Source organism: Rhincodon typus, chromosome 2, assembly GCF_021869965.1.
Source record: "Rhincodon typus isolate 14 chromosome 2, sRhiTyp1.1, whole genome shotgun sequence".
Lineage (NCBI taxonomy): Eukaryota > Metazoa > Chordata > Chondrichthyes > Orectolobiformes > Rhincodontidae > Rhincodon > Rhincodon typus.
The window spans coordinates 65,707,148-65,718,936 of NC_063333.1; the positions used below are offsets into that span (position 1 = coordinate 65,707,148).

Sequence of the window (11,789 nt, forward strand, 5' to 3'; positions counted from 1 at the left end):
CTTATTTGTGTTTTGTGTCGATAATTACACCTTCTGGTGTCTAGATCATTGGAGATGGGACAAATGGCAGAAGGTGCAGCAGTCCAGACACATGGACTTATGAGGAGTGTAGATTCTTGATGGGCCAAATCCCCTTTGCTGAGACCCTGGGACTCTGTTTCAGAGCCAGAAACTTGGACTATATCATGCAATTTACTCTGCCAGCTACCAACAAATATCAGACAGATTAAAATCCAGTCTAATGACGGAATAACTTGACGACTGACTCCCCCAATTGCTCAAACTGAGCACCCAGCTACTCCAACCCAACGTCCAACCCCCGAACTCAACTGAGTACTTCCCCAATTGATTGGCTACCCACTTAACAATTTCCCAACTTGATATAATTACTAATAACTAATGATTATCGTCAACACAGAATCTATAAAACATCCATTACATTTATTCAAGGTTAAAAACATTCCTTTGTTTCACTGAGAGTGGATGGGGATAAAAGTGTAATGGCTCCAGTGCTAACATTCCTTAGCTTGATAAGCATTACATTTCTTGTAAAGTATGAATAAATTTGAGGCTAAAATCAAATAACAATCAGTAAGTTGTATTTCAGGAATGTTGGTCACAGTGCAGGACTGAGAGAGTGAGTCAGAGACAGGCCTGGAACATTAGTGATTTGACTCACTATACTGCATTTTACTCGTCACATCCCCATTGCTCGGTTACAGATGAGTTTTACATGGCACCGATGGTACCTGATCTCCCACTATAACTTTGATGCAAACTTCGGAGAACTGCATAGTTGGCTGTTTTCACATCCTCTTCGGTGTTTACACCAACTCTCTGGAATTTCCAAGGGAGATGGGAAGACTGTGGAAATTCTGTCATGAATCTTTACAATATCTGATTTGATAAAATAGTAAATAGTCATACTCCCAAAGTTATCACCTCCCATTTACTAAAGATGGTGTTAGGCCTTGGAGACAGACAGCCAAATTAAATCAGACTTCCTATCCCTGTATTGACACCACAGTAAAACTAAAATACTCAACAACCCTCAAAATTGACCCCAATGGTCGCTAACCAGATGGTTTGAATAACCAATCCCAGACTTTGTAAATAATCAATAGCAGACACCAGATATCTAGCATAAACAAAAGATTGAACAATTTATTAATAATACAGTAACTTTAACAGAAAAAAGTTAAACCACAAAGTAGTCTGATTAATGTCTATGATTTAAACCCAATCCTCTTTGATTGTAGCTGCCACTCTCACACAAAGAGAGACAAACAGACATAATTAACAAATAAGTCAAAAGAAAAAAATAAAAGAGATGTAACTAGCCAGTTCAATTCAGCTGTTTTCACAATTTACAATGTCACAGGTGCAAGGGATTGTATCTAGTTTGGTTTCTGGCAACACCGAAACATGCAACTGGCGTTTGATATACTCTGAGGAATGTTCGCTTCCCATACTTACAACTGCGATTCTAAAATAACTGCACAAAGTTACATCATCCTTTATTTACATGTGCACAGTACACTGGCTATGGCCAGCCAAATTACAGTCAGTCCTTAACTGAGGAAATTCTGAATCCCCTGTTAATGTTGGTCAGCCAGGGCTCCCTGACTGGTCCAGATTAATGACCCCAATCAAGGATCTCATAGTGAATGAGATTGACCTGGTTCCAATTACCTCAGGTTCTATTCGCTGCACTTTCAATAATTTGATAATGAGAGGACAGGCAGTGAGCAATCAAAGTTCCATCCTCAGAGGCACAATCCTTCTGACTTAAACTCAGTTCAAAAATCAGTTCTAACACTGGTCTGTTTATATTAGACTGGTTTGTCTCCCCATGAGGTCGTAGTTAACATTCAACATCTGCTATCTGTTTGAACATAAGGCCTCTCTGGAATCGAAGCATCTATACAGCCTTTTTAAACAAGAAACAACCTATAATTAACTTTCAGACCTGGCCTCATAAACACTTAACAGATTGGTTGTTCTCTTTTGTTTAAAAAACTTCTGCTCAGAGTACAAATGTCACCTTCATCTCTTGGCTCACAGTTCACAGCTCCAAACCAAAATTGATTTAAAAAATCGATTAAAATAATGAAAAATCAGTGAGGCTTTTAACAATGGAATTTTCCAATTAAATGTAAACTTATAAAATTATGAAACTGGTGTACAATAGAATGCTTTGTTCAACTGAAAGCCTCTACTTTTAGCACAGAGGGCAAGCAGTAATATACAAATCCTGCTCCTATCTTCCAAAGATTTCATTTTTAATATTTTATGGACATGATACTCCTCAAGAATCCCTCCCCTGCTCAAGACCAAAAATGTTCTTGAAGGAAACTAATTAGATGTAAATCTGCAACACCAGAAAAAGTGATTTGACTTGTCAAGGCACAGTCCATCTCCTTAAAATGCTGCAAAATGTAGATAATGCTATTGTAATCAGGGTATGTAACATCAAACTGAGATTTCAGAACTACACAAGTTCAAGATTGGTATGCCTTGAGCAAAACTAAAGATTAGAAGGAATTTATTATAGCATGCTAATAGACATATGAAATACACCCCCAGGAAAAGCACTTGTATGAATGTACTCCTGTGATTACTTCATTTAGTAAGGGTCAGTTATCTGTCTAAGAACCATTCAAAGGTGATAAGAAAAACAGTGACAGGTGGTGAAATGCTGCTTACAATATAACCACTCCCTTGCTACTGGGAGGACATGATCATGGGCTGTAAAATGTAATCCTTCAGCTTCGAAGAACGTAGATTATCATGTTAAAGTGAGACTCTAGAGTTCTGGTCTGATTATCTTTCATGTGCAGCGAGAGATTTAGAAGAGCTTTTATGTAAATTTCACCAGCAGATTCAGCTGAGGGCAGCCTGTGACAAGCCAAATTGTATGTTACCTATTGGCTCACTGCTTCATGCCATATTGTCTATGTTCTTAATCTACACAGGCCAAGGGAGATATACACGTTTAATTTTCCATCATTGCTGTCTTATCATGAAGTTGTGCTCAGCATTATGGTCGTACCGATTTGTATGTTCTCAAGAAACAGAAAATGGTTGTTATTGCAAAGTGCAGCTTGAATCCTGAAAAGCAGAGGTGAGAGCCACAGTTCTTTAGAGAGTTTAAGACCATTATCTTTGTAATCTATGTTGATAGAATGCCAGCTCCAAATCAATATAAGGCTGAGTGCCACATTGATTTTCCAGCACCAGAGTACACAACATTAAACTGACACTAGTTTGTCATCTCTGCTGTAAGAGAGCACTTTGAACATGTGAAGATCACATTGTGATTATCACTGTGATCACAGCAGATTTTGTTGTGTAACAAATAGCATGTCTTAAAAATCAAATATATCCAGAGTTAGAAATGGTTTAAGTTGAACTGAACATTTAAATTGAACTGAACATTTTACTTACGTAAAATGATTCTTTCCCTAGGCTGCTCAACATTTTCAGACTGGGAGAGAGATATTTGTTGAGCTGAATTGGGCGCTATTTCTATGCAGAAGTGGGGTGCATACTGAGTCACCCCGCTTTCAATAACTTCCTCTTGCTGCCGATAGAAAAGGTGGTACAGAGGCTCAGTGGTTAGCACTGCTACCTCACAGTGTCAGGAACCCGGGTTCAATTCCAGCCTTGGGTGATTGTCTGTGTGGAGTTTGCACATTCTCCCCGTGTCTGTGTTGGTTTCCTCTGGGTGCTCTAGTGTCCTCCTACAGTAAAAAGATGTGCAGGTTAGGTGGATTAGCCAGGGGAAATGCAGGGTTATGGGGATAGGTAGGGGGAGAGGGTTGGTGTGGCTGAATGGCCTGCCTCCACACAGTGTGGATTCTATGACAGGATTCTAAAATTACCTCATCTGTTCCTCCCTAGCCCTAGAATGATGCTTTAACTGAAATCATTTGGGATAGAAATCCAAGCTGCGCATGTCTGTTTTAGGCCACATTTAATCATTGGTCCACACTACAAAGTGTTACTCCATTCTTACATAAAATCCAAAGCTCCATTCATACAACTCCATTTGAATGTAAATTGATTTGATAGAGGCTGTGTATGCCTAAGTATTAAACAGAAACCTTCTGCCTCTTCAGGAAATGTGCTGGTCACTAGGCTCTGATATTTAAGGGCAGCCAAGGAGGCAGTGGGTGAAAGGACCCAGTTCAGCGATCAGGAATCCTGAAAGATCGGCCTTCCATCTGGTCCAGCTACAATTTTATGTACAAAGTACGGCCTGAAGTGAAACAATCAAGTAGCATAGCAGAGTAATTTCAAAACTTTGTCCTTAAGTGTCATTGTGCAGTGTATTACTATTCCAGCAAATCACAGTTGGCTATGCCTTTAAAAATGTTACACCAAAGTTAATCTTGCTTATTGTACCGTGAAAAATAATCACTCGTGCAAAGCATTGATGTTGTAGGACATTGTACCAGTGAAGCGCAAAGCAAGTTCATTATGTAGGCTGTGCTTTTTGCTACACATTTGTTTGTTTGCTTTAATCTATTGAAGGCATCAATATTTTAACGGTAATGGAAAATAATGTCTAACGTACATTCAAAATAATTTTTATAAAAAATGTTTTTAATGAACACGGACATTCATTCCCAAAATTGGAATGAAAATAATTTATGCTGTAAAAATCATACAAAATATGACCTAAAACTTGACTCAGGGTCATGCACTTCCAGTAGCACTTTGCACTCAGCACTGATATTCTTCCATTGGGAGAAAGGCTTTCAATATGGCGACAGCCCTGTTGAGTTGTGAGGTATTCTCACAGAAATATCTGAAGCAGTCACAATAGAGGGTCTAAGCCCGAAACGTCAGCCTTCCTGCTCCTCTGATGCTGCTTGGCCTGCTGTGTTCATCCAGCTCTACACCTTGGTATCTCAGATTCTCCAGCATCTGCAGTTCCTACTATCTCTGAAACAATAGTTAACTCTACCTGGATTTGTGCTTCCTGCACCATACTCAAAGCCAAGCTGTGCACTGGATCAAACACTATCAGTCAGGAATAGTCCTATAGAGTAAATAGCCGGGGGGAAAATGAAACAGAAAAGCTTCTGGGCAAACATCAGTAGCACAGGTGACACTTCATTGTTAAGTAGAATACCACATTTGTAAATATATTGGCACTTTACATCATCATCTGTCTGACCACCTGTCATTGTAACTGCAACCAGAAGAGTGAAGTTACCACAGTAACCACGGGCAGCTTGCCTTTTTGAGCAACAACCAATATACAGACAATGTTTGGTGACTTCGCTCAATCACATCTATTAGAGACAAGTACCTGTGAAGTCCTGCCTGGTTTGTCTTACCCGATGCTGCACTGCTCTATCAGGCTAAATGTTCTGCTCAATGTCCTCTTCTTCCTCCTTGGAATGCTGCTGCCACTCTCCCAGCTCCAGCATCCACCACCCCATCTTTGCCTGCTCCATTTGCACGGGGCACAGCATGCTGGGATTATTTGGCACACGCTGTCTGGAGTGTACTACAAGAGACCCCAGACTGATCAAATCATTGGAGCCTCACCTCAGGAATCCTATCATCTGCTTCTTAATGGTCCTGCTGAAAGACTGGCCTGTCCTATAACTAGGCTTAGCTTCAGCCAGGGGCTAGTGTAATGAAGTCATCAGCCATGGTAGCAGGAGGTGGTCCTAGTTTCCCATTGTCCTTGTAAGGCATCTAACCCTTGAAATGAAGTATGAACATGGGAGTTTTCAAGGATACAGTCATTAAGGTACATGGTGCAGGCATCTAAGACGTGGCCTGGATGATCAGAAATGAGTTGTATAGTGACAGAGTGGAACCCATTTCCCTTAATGAAGTCAGCCATGATATGATATGGTCCTGCCAACACAATGTGTGTACTGTCTACAACAGAAGCCAGCTACTTTGGCAAAGTCTAGTGCCCAGACTGCAGCACTGACCTCAATATGGGGAAACAAAATGAAACAGTGTGATCTGGCACAGACTGCCAGCAGTAACAGCCTCAATAGATTTACCGTTGGAGGACTGAGAGATCCTACACAAGTCCCCAGTGGATCCTTGGAAGCAGCCAGTTGTGTAAAAATTTAGCACAGTGACAACAGCCCAGCTGTGGTTGGATCCATGGTTCTGGTAGGAAATCTGGTAGGACTACTGAAATATTGTACCCCCAATGCCACATCCAAATCATCCAGGAAAGCCAGCATTACATTTAGCTGCACGTTGTTGAATACTTACAGTTCAAGGTGAGAGGGAAACAGCTCCATGCCCTTAGCCTCTGATATCTTGGTTTTTGTTGTGAATTGCAGCCCATAAGTAGCACTATAAAGGTCACCTGTGATTATTATCCTTCACAGTAATGCCTGTAACCAATTTGTAATGGCAACTGACATGGCCAACATTACCTTTGGCCAGAATTTGTAATCACCATAGTTGGTCACTGCATTTAGTTCACATGCAGAGTTCTATGATTATAGATGACTTTAACTTGGACTAAGGAAGTTAATTAATGAATTAATATGATTAGTGCAATTACTCCTTTATAGGGCTCACATGTCGAGCCTACTCCTCCAGACAGAAAAAAAGCATACTCTGTGCACTGTGGGCGTGGTAGTAGCCCTTTTCAGTTCCATTACATATTTGTGTTTTGGATAAGTTTAGAGAGCAACACAGGGAGCTCTTCACAGAGTGAGCCGCTTGCCCGCAAAGCTGTGGACTCAGATAACTCCCCTTGATCTTCAGTGAACAGATCCCCAGAGCTAGGTAGGACCCAACCCCTTGGCCAACATGGATGAAAGGCCCTGACTGATGAATGAGAAGATCCCTGGCTGATCTCTGTGCAGCTCCCTGATCGATTTAGCACCAATACCTGGACTGACTGCACTGGACCTTCAGCACTTAAAATATTCTGGGTGACAGAATTAATCTCCACTTGGAGAGGCAAGGGTTAATCAAGACTAGTCAACATGGCTTTTCCAGGAGTTAATCATGTCTAACGACTTGGATTGAATTTTCTGAAGAGGTTACTGTTGTGCAGATGCAGGTTGTTCAGTTGATGTCATCTACATGGACTTCATCAAGTCTTTTGACAAGTCTCTCATGGCAGGCTGAGTAAAGAGCTAACAGCCCCTAAGATCCAGAGCAATCTGACAAATTGGATCCAACGTGGCAAAAAACAGAGGGTGATGACTGAAGGGTGTTTTTGTGACTGGAAGCCTGTATCCTATGGTGTATCACAGGGTTTGGTGCTGTGTCCTTTGCTATTTGTAATGTAGATTAATAATGGAAACACAAATGTAGGAGATAATATCAGTAAGTTCACAGATGACACAAAAATTGGTGGTGTGGGAAAATTAAGCCTTAGATGACAGAATGATATCGATAGACTGGTCAGATGAACAGAACAGTGGCAAATAGCATTTAATCCTGAAAAGTGTGAGATGATGCATTTTGGGAGGACTAACAAGGCAAGGGAGTACATGAGGAAATACAAAGGATCAGAAGGGCCTTGACCATATGATGACTCTAGGACAGGTCAATAAGAAGGTTAAGAAGGCATATGAGATATTCGCCTTTATTAGTCAAGTCATAGAGTCATAGTCATAGAACTGTATAGCATAGAAATAGACCCTCTGATCCAACTCATCCATGCCGACTAAATATCCTAAATTAATCTAATCCCCTTTGCCAGCATCTGGCCCATATCCCTCTTAACCCTACCTATTCATATACCCATCCAGATCCCTTTCAAATGTTGTAATTGTACCTGCCTCCACCACTTCCTCTCGCAGCTTGTTCCATACATGCACCGCCCTCTGTGTGAAAAAGTTGCCCTTTAGGTCGCTTATAAATCTTTCACGTTCACCTTAAACCTGTGTCCTCTAATTTTGGACTCCCCCACCCTAGGGAAAAAAACCCGGTCTGTTTACCCGATCCATGCCCCCTCATGATTGGACATTGGTTGTTGGACTCCTAAAATCATGCCCCGCCACCCCAACCAATCCACTGGCAGAAACTTGGCCGTGATGTTTGGAAGCAAGGTGGTTAGCTTGATGCTGGAGGCCAGTGATGTCAGGGCGGACATGGCAGTTGTTCACTTTCTTCCATCTGTATCTTCTGTTCACTTTTGCGACCCACATAAAAATGCTCAAGGTCATCTAGGCAGTTTTGTTAGTGTGATTAGTATCCTGACATTCACAAACTAACATAGCTTCTTGGGCTTTCCTATCACTAGCAGGAGCAGTTTTTTGGTGCCATCCATGTCGGTGTAGCTCACAACAAAGACACAGTCCTTGTTTCACTTCCCGCTGGAACACTATCTTTCAATCAGGTAAGAGACAGTAACAGTCCATTGCATCATTCTCATAAAACATCTCTTGGTACATACTCATTCAGGAGATGGGCAAGACCATTTTGCATCCAATCTGTTGTTGCTGCTGGAGCTGCCATACTCTCACCACATAGTGAACAAGGATATTCCTGGCCTTGAGTCGGTCCAGCCATCCATCACTGCAGGCACACTCCTTGAGGCCTAGTCTCTTTGCCTCCACTTCATTTTGTTCCCAACCAACAGTACTTTTAACTTTTCTCACAGATTTACTTATACTTGCAAAGTTTGAACATCTTTTTACCTCTATACTGAATGATGGCTTGCCTGTGATTTCATGCTCTGGTATAGCCTAACTCCAATGCAATTGGTTTGTAGCATCATATGACAAACATCCAAGAATTCAGCTAATCTAGAGTTATCGGCATTGAACTTCAGCTCACAGGCATCCTTTGACTGGATTTCCTATTCCACCAGTGGGAATGATTGACAGCTTCATAATCAGATTTTCAGATTCTTTGAATTTAACTCATCACGATTTCACTGGACCAATGTAAACAGAGTTAGACAAGATGGATGGTTTGGTTGGATTATTGGCTTCAGCAACCATAATGCAAGGTTTCTTCACAATCCCCAAAGTGTTGAGTGTGTCGCTTATGCATATCATTTCCTCTAATAATTCTATGACTAGAAAGATCGCCCACAAGTGTCATTCCTGCCACAGAAATGACCACCAGTTTGACTCTGGAACATTTCCAACAAGTATTAATAAACGTTAGTTACCACCTCAAGCTCTGCCAGCTTGTAAAAAAGTGTTGAGATATAAAGTTTGTCTATTGTAGTTTTAAAATGGATGAGTAAGTGTCAGCGCAAGGAGGCTTGGGACTAGCAGTGTTCCACAGAGGTGCTGGGTTCACTTTTGTCTGTTATTTTATATAAATGATTTGGATGAGAATTTAGGAGGCATGGTTAGTAAGTCTGCAGATGACATCAAAATTGGTGGTATCATTGACAATGGAGGTTATCCAAGATTACAATAAAGTGATCTTGATCAATTGGGTCAATGAGCTGAGGAGTGACAGATGGAGTTAATTTGGATAAATGCGAGGTATTGCATTTTGGTAAAACAAACAAGGGCAGGTCTTATACAGTTATTGGTAAGGTCCTGGGTAGTGTTGTCGTACACAGACCTAGGGTTTCAGATACATAGCTCTTTCAAGTTTGCGTCACAGGTAGACAGGGTAGTTAAGGTAGCATTTAGCGCGTTTGCCTTCATTGCTCAGACAATTGAGTATAGGAGTTGGGATGTCATGTTGAGGTTGTACAGGACATTGGTGAGGCCTCTTCTGGAGTACTGTGTGCAGTTCTGGTCACCCTGCTATAGGGAGGATAATTATTAAATTGGAGAGGGTTCAGAAAAGATTTACCAGGATATTGCTGGGGCTGGAGGGTTTGAGTTATAAGGCTGGATGGGCTAAGATGTTTTTCACTGGAGCATAGGAGGATAAAAGGTGACCTTGTAGAGGTTTATAAAATCATGAGGGGCACAGATAAGGTGAATGGCAGGTGTTTTTTCCCAAATGATGGGGATTTCAAAACTAGGGACCATAATTTTAAAGGTGAGAGGAGAAAGATTCAGAAAAGGGACCTGAGTGACAACTTTTTCCACAAAGTGGGTGGTTCATGTATAGAATGAACTGTCAGAGGAAGTGGTAGATGCAGGTACAGTTACAACATTTAAAAAGACATTTGCAAAGGTACGTGAACAGGAATGGCTCAAAAAGGGACATGAGCAAAACGCAGGCAAGAGAGACTAGTTTAGTTTGGGGAAACTTGGTCAGCATGGACAAGTTGGACCGAAGGGTCTGTTTCTGTGCTGTATGGCTCTCTGACTCTCCATATTGAAGTTGTTCCCCAATTTTGAGGTTGTTATTTCAACAAAAGAAAATAATTGTTTTCTACAATGCAGACACTAAAATATAAACCACTGGACTTGGAAGAATCCCAAAAGATATACCAAGAAATTTCCCCAGTTATATACATGGGCACTTTTTCACACAGTTCTAATAACTGACAGTCAAGTTCCACCTCAGCTCCAAAAGTACTTTTCCAAAAGTTCACATTTTTACAGAATTGGTGTTAAATGTACACCTGGAATTTCCTCCATTCTTAACATACCCCTTCCGTTTTTGGAAGTCACTAATTCATGCAGTGCTACAGTTTCATTGGTGCATTTCATGTTACCATTCGTCACAGGCAAGTCAATTAATGAGCAATAGTTGTTATAGTCCAGGTGAAGGCCAGGTGATAGATAGAACTGAAGTCAAATCTTTACTTGCTTTTATAACCTTATTTAGAGATACACATTCCAAACATCCTAACCTACCACTCCAGTGAATCTGATAGTCTGTTAGCTTTTACAGGAACACAAGCAAATCCGTGGTTGATGCCCGCCACCTACATACATTTAATATTGACCATAGGAGATATCACACGACTACAATCCTGCTCTTAGCAAATATCCATGTGTAGCTTTTGGAATTTTGGTCACTGCTAGGCTTTACATCTTCTTAATCCAGAAGATACCGAGCCCAATTTTGGAATCTCTACCAAAGACAAGTGACTAATTTAACTAAAGTCCAAACACATCTTTTCAAAAAACTCACTTCAATTTTGTTACAAATTTGAAATTTCATTTACCCATATTGCAAAGGAATAGTCAAGCACTGGACTGCACTGGCTACATCATTTTTCCATACAGTTCCATTATGTAGCTAATGGACAAATCCCTTCCCATGTTCTCCTATTGTAATTAAATTCCAAAAGAACCAAAATACCTCCATTTACTCGATTTCTAAGCACATTCCAATGGACCAAATGCTTTTACTCACCTCCATTATAAATGGATTCCAATGGATTAAATGGTTCCAATCATTCCCTTGTGAGTGAATTCCATTGGATCAAACCCCTTCAATTCACTTTTATTATCAAGAATTCCAAATCCAATCATAAAGTATTCCCAATTACTTGTATCCGTGTGCTTGTGTGCAGAACCCAATCTGCAGAACACCATTTGTCTCTCAAAACATAAACACCTTTTTAAAAGAAACAAACAGGGAAAACATTAAAATCAATTCAGTTGCATATTACAATTAACATGAAAAGATTTGCATGAAGTGTGGGTGCGTATAATATAAACTGGTTTTGAAAAAAGTCTTGAATTTGGCTAAATGATCAATGCCTACAGTGCAGGGGAGCAAAATAACGCAAAATACAAGATAACAAGTTGATTCAGAAAAGGTAATTAGATGATTCCATACTTTGGATTTAAAAGCATGTTAGTTGCAGCAAGATGAAAAAGATTTTGGGAGATTAAGGAACCAGAGTTTTAAAGGTCCTGAGAGAAAAAAAGAGTCATTGAGTGAGCTGCCAATCTGGATTAGTA

General features: G+C 40.5%; 1 long non-coding RNA gene across 1 annotated transcript in view; it reads right to left on the reverse strand.

Annotated features, from left to right (window-relative positions):
- Positions 1-11,433, reverse strand: part of LOC125486188 — a 47,974-nt gene extending 36,541 nt beyond the window's left edge. Inside the window, exon 1 of the long non-coding RNA XR_007264878.1 lies at positions 11,236-11,433. This is a non-coding gene — a long non-coding RNA (uncharacterized LOC125486188). The remainder of the gene's footprint in view (positions 1-11,235) is intronic.
- Between the last annotated feature and the right edge of the window lie 356 nt (positions 11,434-11,789).